This window comes from Crocodylus porosus, unplaced genomic scaffold, assembly GCF_001723895.1.
Source record: "Crocodylus porosus isolate Cpor-Errol unplaced genomic scaffold, CroPor_comp1, whole genome shotgun sequence".
Taxonomy (NCBI): domain Eukaryota; kingdom Metazoa; phylum Chordata; order Crocodylia; family Crocodylidae; genus Crocodylus; species Crocodylus porosus.
The window spans coordinates 16,402,800-16,413,780 of NW_017728910.1; the positions used below are offsets into that span (position 1 = coordinate 16,402,800).

The 10,981-nt window shown below is 41.6% G+C and overlaps 1 protein-coding gene and 1 long non-coding RNA gene across 2 annotated transcripts in view; one reads left to right on the plus strand and one right to left on the minus strand.

Moving 5' to 3' along the window:
- LOC109308448 overlaps positions 1–1,113 on the minus strand; it is a 15,909-nt gene extending 14,796 nt beyond the window's left edge. Inside the window, exon 1 of the long non-coding RNA XR_002100620.1 lies at positions 863–1,113. This is a non-coding gene — a long non-coding RNA (uncharacterized LOC109308448). The remainder of the gene's footprint in view (positions 1–862) is intronic.
- Positions 1–10,981, plus strand: part of NAALADL2 (N-acetylated alpha-linked acidic dipeptidase like 2) — a 1,056,665-nt gene that overhangs the window by 107,415 nt on the left and 938,269 nt on the right. The window lies entirely within an intron of this gene.

Here is a 10,981-nt window from a genome sequence, read left to right on the forward strand (position 1 = left end):
AACTACCCCCCTGCAGCCCAGGGACTGCTCTGTCCACTGGAAGCTCACCCTCTGCCCCCTGCCGGAAAGGCAGGTTAGTCAGAAGGGTGTGTGTACGATACGGGGGTTTAATCAGCCCTAAATTGAAGCAGTGTTTTTAAAACCCACCACTTCAGTTTAGGGCCCCTGTTTCTTCTACACATGCCGTATGTGGTGTTCTATTTCCTCTGCATGTGCAAGTGTAAATATAGGCATATAAACTGAGTGTGTCTATTGACTAGGCACGTATGCACCTATATACTTGTGCCCATATGGATGTGTGCCTGAATCCAGGTCTGAAAAATTTACCTGGCCAGAAACTCATGACTAATGGCTGTTAGAAGTGGGAGGGAAAGGCCCAAAAGCTGAGTGGTTAGGCTCACAGGAGGCCAGCTTTGAAAGGTGTGCCAGAGAGCAGGCTGGATGATGCTTGATCTAGGGTGGGTGGTTGGGGGGCGGCTCTAGAACCTGGCTTTCCAGCTGCCTTGGGAAGTGCCCTAACTATTCAGCTTTTGGGCTAAAACATTGGGGGCTGTCCGTATATATTTACAAGTGCACACATACACATACAACCATGTTCGTCAAGCTTAATCTCCCCTATATTTCTTATTTTATCTTTATCAGTGTTTGGAAAGTACCATGCACACGTATAACAATTGGTACCTGTTTTGTAATAGATATTTAGCATTACGGCTATAAAGGAGGGATAAAAAGTCACTACTTGTGCATCTTTCACTTGGGGGGGGGCACTGAGACATCTATGAAAATAAGACATTAATCCGTTCGTAAGAAGGCCTTTTGCCATTTTTTCAGAAAGAAGTATGAAATAAGAAAGTTCACTAACCTTGAGATCCTGCATGTTCAAACATGCTCCATTCATCGTCTTCAAAGCAGCTTCCTCCTGAGAAGGAGCACTTCTCATGATGCTGTTTCTTTCGGGCAATCAGGTCTTGCATTTCTGTGTCGCCCGGTTTGCATTTTGCATGAATGCCTGTCTTATCCACAGGTAGAGGAACTTGATTAAAATATTCCCAAACAGGGTCTCTTTTATGTCTTGGCAAGCCTGCTGCCATGATAGTTTTTCCCTTCTACCATACCATTCCCTTGCTAGATTTTAGATCAACGGAGAGGTTATATTCAGAAATGTATCCCTCAAGACTTCTGGAATATTCTGCTCAAAATGTTTCTCTTTTGTTTCTACTGCTCCTTCCTCCTTGCATTTAGCTCCAGACTCCTCCTCCTTTCCTAGATCTACTCCACCCGCAACAATCCCCTATTCATTTAACTTCTTGAAACTTTGCACTTTTAGAGAGAGGTAAGGGCTTGACTCTGTGCACACAAACTTACAGAGAGACAATAGGGCTGATGGGTAGGTCATCAAGTCTATTATCTCTCATCTCTATATACTGCTCACCACTTGTATCTAACTTCGTGCAAGAAAAGAAAATGTATTTATTTAACATTTTTCCTGAAATAAGCTTTTGATCAGTGTTTATTCAGGAGGCAGGTAACCATCAAGAGTTTGCAAGAGAGGATACATCTTCCTAATTACGGTCCCTCAGTCTCAAAATTCCTCCTCTCCAATGGGGATTCCCTGTTCTGCAGAATGAATTCCAATGAATAAACAACATTCATTTCCTTCTATATGAGGAGACTTTTCTTGCAGGACACATGAAATTTTAAAGCACCAGGGCTGTATGTATATGGAGGTGTGTGCCCGAAGAAGTGGACTGTATAAATTCAACTTTGGCTTCCTCTTAAGTATCAGCCAGAAGGATTTTTAGTGTTAACTAGCACAAATGTGTATATGGAACAATAGAAAACCATAGCCCTTGCATGAAAGTTAGAAGCAGCTATTAGAGAAAAGCTATTGCATGATGGGATAAATGCAACAAGATGAATCATTAGCTAGTGTAATTTCATCGGCCTCCATTAACTGCACCAGCTAAAGATATGGAAATTATTCTGTGATTTTAGGGATGATAACAACATTTAGTTATGGGACAACCAAAACGAAGACCATTTAATCGTAAGGTATAAAACATACAGCAAAGGGGAGGAGTATAGTTAGAATCGTAGAAAATTAGTGTTGGAAGGGATCTCAGGAAGTCATCTAGTCCAACCCCCTGCTCAAAGCAGGACCATCTCCAACTATGTCACCCCAGGCAAGGCTTTGTCCAGCTAGGTCTTAACAACCTCCAAGGATTGAAATTCCACAACCTCTCTGGGTAACCTGTTCCAGTGTTTTACTACTTCCTAGTGAGAGAGTTTTTTGCTTTTTTGTGTCCTCATCTGTAACTTAAACTTCCCTTGCTGCAACTTGAGACCATTGCTCTTTGTTCTGTCATCTGTCACCACTGACAACAGTGTAGCTCCATCTTCTTTGGAGCCCCTCTTCAGGTAGTTGAAGGCTGTTACTAAATCCCCCCTCAGTCCTCTCTTCTCCAGACTAAATAAGCCCAGTTCCCTCAGCCTCTCCTAAAAGTCATGTTCCCCAGCTCCCTAACCATTCTCATTATCCTTTTCTGGATTCTTTTGTCTACATCCCTTCTCTGAGGGGTAGGGCTCAAATCTGACCACAGTGCTCCAGATGTGTCCTCACCGGTGCCAAATCGAGCAGAATAATCACTTTTCTCAATGTGCTGGCAAGGCTCCTATTAATGCAGCCCAGTATGCCATAAGGCTTGTATGCAACAATGGCACGCTGTTGGCTCATATTCGGCTTATTGTCCACTGTAACCCCCAGGTCCTTTTCTGCAGAGCTGCTGCTTGGTCAGTCCATCCTCAGCCTGTACCAGTGCATGGGATTGTTCTGTCCTAAGTGCAGGACTTTGCACTTGTCCTTATTGACCCTTACAAGATTTTTTGGTCCAATCCTCCAATTTGTCTAGGTCTCCCTGAATCCTAACCATATTCTCCACTATATCTACTAGTCTCCCATCTTGGTGTCATCTGTTGACTTGCTGTGGGTGAACTCGTTCCCATCTTGCAGGTCATTGATGAAGATGTTGAACAAAACTGGCTCCAGGGCTGACCCGTGGAGCATTTTGCTTGGTACTGGCTGCCAACTAGACATCAAACCATTGATTTACTACCCTTTAAGCCTGACAGTCCAGACAGTTTTCTATCCACCTTACTGTCCTTTCATCCAACCCGTACTTCCTTAGCTTGTTTGTGAGAATGTTGTGGGAAACTATCAAAAGCCTTGCTAAAGTCAAGCTATATCATGTCCACTGTTTTCCCCACATCCAAAGAGCCAGTCATCTTGTCATAGAAGACAATCAGGTTGGCCAGGAAAATCTTGCCCTTGATGAATTCATGCTGAATGTTCCTAATCACTTCTTTTCCTCCCAAATGCTTAAAAAGGGATTCTTTGAGGACCTGCACCATGATTTTGCCAGGGTGATGCTGGCCCAACTGTAGTTCCCCAAATCCTCTTTTTTCTCTTTCTTAAAGATGGGCATTGTATTTTCCCTTTTCCAATCATCCGGGACCTTTCCCAATCACCATGAGTTTTCAAAGATAATGGTGAGGTGCTCTGCAGTCACGTCAGCCAACTCCCTCAGTATCCTTGAATGCATTGCATCTGGCCCCGTGGACTTGTGTACATTCAGCTCTTCTAAATAGTCCCTAACCTATCCTTTCGTGACTGTTGGCTGCTTGTGTAGTTCAGTTGTGTAAATATAGAGAGAGGAGCGCGAACAAAGGTACAGTAATACTATGCTGCTGCCAGTGTATTTTAGAGCACAAATATGCCTGCTGTCTGTGGCTGCTGTATGGAGATGTATGGCAGTGGCACCATACACCACACTACCAGTCCCTTATCTATTCCAGTGTGACAAATAATTCTGCTCAGCTTGTCAGCACTGACAGCTGAGACTTTTTTGCTTAGATGCCTTGACAGTGCTTGTATTAAACAGCCAGAGCTGTACACTCCATTAAGTTTTTGTAAAATGAACTGTCTGCTACTTGCCGTTTCACTGATAGTGGCAGCCATTGTGAGCTAATCCTCTCCAGTTGCGGGCTGCTTGAGTGAATACCCTCAGTCATTCGACAGGTAGTGGATCTTGTCATTTGTAGTGGAGTGTCTTTGGGGCAGAATATTACCTATGATACATAAACATCATTCCAAATAGACATTTTGCTTGCAGTTCACACTAACTTGACAATTCAGATATTGAAATGAAAAAGGAAAGGCATTACATGTAGGATGCTCAAATATGGTGAGATTCACCTCTATGTAGAGCTAGAACAAGGCTCTTAAAAAAACCATAGCAATGATCCTCTGCTTGGGGGTAAATGTCTCCCTGGATGCATTGTCCCGATGACTTAAGGTTGTTTGGAGATATTGTGGACACACATTCTCCAGTGTAATAGGTTAGCAAAATTCATCCCCAACCTTTATTTTCTGTAACACATACATGAGTTGTTTCAAGAGTCAAGCAGAAATGTCCAGTTAGCAAAAATCCTAAGACAAATGAGGGAAGTAAAGACCTCTCTAGTACTGCTCTTTAGTAGTTTGCAATTTCTGCCTTCAAGTTTGTATTATTTTCTACTACTTACCTTTCTTGTGTTGTAAATTATTTTAAATTTGATCACACTAGCCAGGTTGCTTTCAGAGTTTGGGGTTGTTTGGATTGAATATCTCATGGGATTTAGGTTAAAGTGTGTGTGTGTGTGTGTGTGTGTGTGTGTGGGTACCCATCAACAGGCATTTCTGAAGATGAAGGAATGGAATGTCTTCACAGAAGCTGAATATATATATTATATGTTTCATTGAATATATTAGCATACACCGCTGTAAAGTAATAACAGTATATTTTAGTCCAAATTACAAAAATTAGGTACCCCTTGCTAACTGCCAAGTCAAGTGATGAAGTCTATGAACTATCCTGTTTGCTTTGAAAATGGGGACAGGAATTCGGTTATATGGCAGGGGGGAAACCTTTACTACTGCTGCCATATTTATTTTGGATAATCAGGCTAGGGAGTGAGGATGGTTCAGCTGGTAATCTGGCTCTGTCACTGACTCATTGTGCAATTCATATTATCGTCCTTCATTTTCACATCAGTAAAATGGAGGTAATACCTATTGCACTAAACATTTGATACCTAATGCAAAACCTAATATTGCAAAATTTTTTGAGATCCTTGGATGAAAGATACTGTGTAAATGTATAAAATATTATTATATTAAAGTCAGTCATGCAGCTGAAATAATTTGCAGTGTTTTAATGTATATTCCTTTAAGGTACACAAAATCTGAAATAAGACCTCAGAACATCATTTGTTCATGATAAAAAATATTACTGTTAACATAAATTGTACACAATTCAAGGCAATATTTCCCATTTACTTCACCCTTGTGGCTCTAGTATACTCAGATATTCCAAGAATTTGAGTTTAGGGCATGATCTTCTGTAACATAAGAACAGAAGTAATGAGGTGAATCAGGTGAGGTTGGATTTGTAATAGACACTTAGATTATGCCGTTCTTTATGATGGTGGGATTCATCCACTTTTTACCTTGTTTTATGTATCTCATAGTAGATGCATGCAAGATGCTCCTGCATTTATGCAGTATACTCTAATGGGTCCTTCAAACATTGCAATAGTTAAGGGTTTCTAGGGTTTCCATAAAAAAAGTTATTTTCAGAGCTGTATAAGTCAGCCATAAAAGTTTGTTCAGCCTGGTCTGAATCCTGGCATGAAATGTCTCACCCTAGGAGAATATATAATTTTTTTACATTTGGTTTACTTCTGTTTGATTGACACTTTCTTCACTTCTGTGATTGAAAAATGGAATTGGCAGTCTGTTACCGTGATGTGGGGACTTAGAGTGTATCTGAGGCCACGTTTTATTTTTTGCACTCCCAAAATTTTGAGAGTGATGGAAGCAATTTATATAGCACTCTGTGCAAAGAAAAGGCATGTTCCGAGCATTGAAGGAGAAAGGCCTGAGAGACTTGCTCTTTAGAGAGCTAGAAAGAACAGGGAATCAGTCTTACTCATGGATTTGTCCAGTTAGGGTTCTTTTACATGTGCAGGTAAAGACTTGATGGGATCTAATGTGTGATCCACACAGTCATGCCTCCTGCCATACCACAAGTACATAGCAGGAAGCATAATTGTGCGATTGCACATTAGTCCCATTGCACTTTATTGGTGGTGCATGAGAAGCCCAATCCTGGGCTCCCCCTGCACTTACAAGAAGCAAGCTCCTGTAGCTGGGTGCCTCCTGAACTCCCAAGGCTTGGAGATCGTGGCTGCTGCAGTATCTCAGACACTGGAGTTTCATGCACCCCCAAGTGCAGCAGCCATGATCATCCAGCCTTGGGGACTCCCAGGTGCTGGGAAGTCGCAGCTACGCCCTGCGGCAGCTGAGACCTGTCTCAGTCCCAGCACTAGGAGATACGCTGCTAGGACCCAGCATCTGCAGCTGTAGGTGCTGCCTGGACCCAGAATCAGTAGCCGCTGGGGCTGAGAGTCCCCTCATTTGTAGCTGGGAGCCCTGTCAGCTGGTGGGGCTCCCAGATGCAGGGGAGACTTTTATGTGCTTACACGTGCAAATTAAAGCTCAGTAACAACCAGCTATAAATTTAGTACACATTTTCAAGGTCTAATTTTATAGCTGATTGGAGCTCTGTATGGCATTATAATTACTTTGTACATGTAGCTGGACTCTGTGTAATACCTGTAATGTGTAGAGGGGGCCTTAGAGTAGGATGGATAGAGCAACTGTAAATGAGATGATGCTGGGATAGGTTAGGGAAACTTTTCAGTGTGGCTTACATACTGATTTGGTGCTACTTTGTCAGTGAGGGGATGGCATATTGGGTAAAAAAAAAAAAACATTGTGGTTATACTAGTACAACCTCTGGAATGGGCAGTATGGGAATAGCTTTGTTAGTATAAGCATTATTCTACTGATAATCTGTGTTAATATTAGAGATCTGTATTGCTTTGACAATACTGGTATAAAGTGGGACAGCTTTCTAGTATTGGCAATCCCTAATTGAATATTAATGCAATCAGGCATAAACAGGACAAGATCATTCTGCAAAGACTGCTGCCATAATTCAGAACAGATGTAGGGACCAGGCTTTTTAGTGAAATTTATGTAGGTAGAGAGTTCTGCCCATTTGGACCTTGTTACTAGATTGGAACCACAGACCTGGGGGTGGCAAACAGACAAACAAATGCAGATGGGATGGATTCTTCCTCCCCACCCCCTGTGCATTTCTGTATGTGAATTCTGTACTAAAATAAGTCCTTTGGTGCCCTTTTCTTCCTATTGATTCCAAAATTGGCACTCTCTCTCAGATTGTGTGTTAATTTTTGATCTCACCCTATTTCTACAGAAACAGTTTCTTATGCCAAATTTTGTAAAACCGTGTTTGCATCCATGCTGAGATCTTGTAAGCCAACATCCTCCCTGGAGTGAATGTTTTAGTAATAAGCTCTGAAAATAAAGATTGATAATGGAAATACTGGCAGCCCTTTACACTACAGAGGTGCTAGCCTGCATCTCTCTAATTAGGACTGCGATTAAAAATGAGAGATGCTTTTGGTCTTCAATTTCAAACCATGAAATGAAAGGATTTAAATGTCTCATTTTTGGCAGTGACTGACATTCAGCAACAGTGTGTTCTGTGCTTGGCAACAGAGGTGTTGTTTAAAAAGTGTTTTATAAGAAATGAGTAACAGTGCTTTCCTGTAGAGTATGTAATCGCAACTTGTAGCTGTTTCAAAATAATTATTTCCTTGATTGTCTTTTAAAATTGCTATTTTCAAGTTCAATTTATTATTCTTTTATCAAGGGTTTTTGTTTGTTTTGAAAGCGAGCATGTTCTATATCCAGAATCCTGAAATACGATTGTATTTTTCATGTAAAAAGGGGTACTAGGGACTTGAAATCCATTCAGAGGTAAAATTTATTTCAGACCTTACACCTGCCTCCAAGTTGTCCAGTTAATTTTTGTGGTGTTACATTAATATTTTCCAATTTTGAAAACATGTTTTTCTGCCTTCTGGCATGTGAAAGACTCATCAGGGGAACAAATAGCAGAAAGTAGCCAGCTAAGCCGCGACTCTGAAAAGACGTACGTATATGCGGACACTTCAGTGGCACTACTGTGATGCTTTTGGGATGTCCATAAAGCTTGATTGGTTAAAGGGAGAGGGCCAGTGAAACAAATTTAGAATTTCTAACCCATTATATTCAAAATATCATAGGTCAAAAATGTTTTTGTTTTGTTTTGTTTTGAAAGTCATCAACTGTCATGATTTAGGCTTAAATATTATCACACCTCAGCCCCCTCTGCGCTTAACAGGTATTGCCCAATTAACTGATTAATTGTGCAGTTACCTTGAGACCAGCTACATGTGCAAAGTAGGTTTCATATGATTAAAAAGCTTCCACCAGCTATAAAGTTAGATCTTGAAAATGTGTACTAATTTTTATAGCTGGTTGCTGTTGAGTTTTAATTTGCATGTCTAGCAGGGTCTCCCCTGCTGCTGGGAGTGCTCTCGCCCGGGGCCTCAGGGTTGCACCATGTCCATCCGTAGCTCAGAGTCCTACAGCTGAGGTGACTCTGAGCCCCAGCACCTGTTGACTGGGTCCTGGCAGCGCCATGACTCAGAGTCTTACAGTTGCAGTGCTGAGTGCTGGGTCCCAGCTAGGTTTAGGCAGGTGGGGGCACGGCTACACCAATTCCCCAGCTCTGGGGGTTTCATGAATCACTAATGCAGGTAGATCATGGCAGTTCTGCACTGGCAACAAGGTGCAATGGGACCTAATGTATGATTCCACAATCAAGAGTGGCATGGCAGGAGGTTTGATAGTGTGGCTTTTGCACTAGATCCTATTGCATCTTTACTTGCATGGTTAGAAGGGCCCTCAAACATACATACTTCTGTCAAATATGGTTCTTTTCTTGTTGCCTTCCAGTTTTCAATCTTTTTGGTTCATTTTTCTAGCTTTTTTCAATAGCCATGAGCATGAAAACATACTTCATTTTTTAAAATTAAAGCCGAGATTCTCAAGTTGTAAGACTTGAGGAGTTGGGGTTATAAAAAAAAAAAAATCAAATATTTTGAGATGTGATAAAATCACCAGAATTGGCAAAACTATATGACCGCTTCTGGTTTCTCATTATTTTTTGTAAAAAAAAGAAAGGAGAGGGAAAATAATCCTCCAGTTGTCTGTCAGCTGTAAAAATTGTAGTAATCATCTGTTTAAAAAAAAAAAAAAGCAAAAAAAAAATGCTTAAAATCAGAAAGAAGTGATTTTTTGAAAAAAAAATCAGTATCCCTTTAACTTCTTAGTTTCATAAATTAACCATTCTTAAGCACTAAGGTCTAGATAGAGGCAGATGTTGTATCCAGCTGTTAAACATTGCTTTAATGTTTTCATTTTTATAGAGTCAGTTAATTCTAGCATTCTGCCTTAAAGCATGCTAGGAAAAAATCCTAGTGTTTATCTGTCGAAGACAAGAAGAACAAGTAGAATAACACTTGCACCAAGAAGTCTGAACATGCCATATTTAATCACTTAGGACAAGGTTGTTACAAGCCCTAATACAGTTTTGCATGGACTGTTGGGAAATAAAAATTAGCTCCACCCTCCATTGATCTGTGATAGAGATATCAGAATTGCAGTTTTGGTCCCCTGGTAAGCATAGCTTCTGCGGAAAGCAAGGAATGGGAAGATCCGTAGCTATCCGTAGTTAGCCTCAGCCTTAAAAAACAAAGCTGTGGCTTTGCAAAAAAAATGTTTTTTAGAATCCAAGAGATCTGTAGTTCCTCTTGTTTTGTTTTGCAAGAATAGTGATTTTTGCTGTGAGACATGACAAAGGTTAAAATTGAGTTTGTGCTTGCTCAAAAGTCTTCTGTTGTTTTGTTTTGTAAGAATAAGGATTTTTTGCAGTGAGGCATAGCAGAGGTTGGAATTGGGTTTGCATATGTGTAAAATAATTATAAAAGTGAAAGTGAAATCTGGGTGGGTTTGGATTTATTTAAACATCTGAGGAGAAGCAGCAGATGCAGGAAAAGCACCCTGTGACTCCTGATTACCTGAGGATGGTCTGGCCATCAGTCGTTGCTCAATAGCGGTAATCATTTAGGTACTTTTGATTTAGTTAGTGAGATCCCATCCTTCCTGGGTCAGTAAATTTTCATCTTTAACAGACTGCAGTCTTGTCTCTGTGTCAAACTTACAACCTGACAAAAGGCTAACATGAAATATCATTTTATGCCCACCTTTCTTTATTAGGACTAAAGAAGGGGTTTATAAAGCCCACACAACAGAGACTGTGTTAACAAGAGCCATGTGGGAAACTAGGACCTTGGAACAACCAGCCACCCAGGTGGATCAGTCAAGGGTTAGGCTCAGCCTCTAGCAGTGAATGGAAGGCAGGCCTGGGCAGTGGGAAGAAAGCTGAGAGGACCTTTGAGTTGGAAACCCAGAAGAAGGGGACAGGAAGTGAGGAGTACATGTGAAAGGCAAAGTCAAGGAAGGTTCTCTGGCAGTAAGACCAAGAGATGGGAAGGTAGGAAGAAGCCTAGGGAAACTGCTGGAAACTTAACAGTGATCATCGCCTGCTGGAATTCACTATCCAGCACAAGGTGGCAAAGACCTACAGCAAGGCAGCAGCCCTAGATTTCAGGAGGGCGGACTTCAATGGGCTAAGGAGAATAGTCAAGGAAGCACTGAGGTCCTGGAGGGGAGGGGAACCAGGTGTCCAAGGAGAGTGTCCAAGGAGATGATCCTCCAAGCCTAAAGGGGGGTAATCCCAACATGGATTAAAGGGAGCAGGAGGGCACATAAGCCCCCATGGCTCACCAAAAGCATCTGGGAATGTCTCCTAGCAAAAAGGGAGGCGCACACCCAATGGAAGGGAGAGGCCATCACCAGGGAGGACTATACTGCAGTTGCTCGGGGATGCAGGGGGGCAGTCAGGAA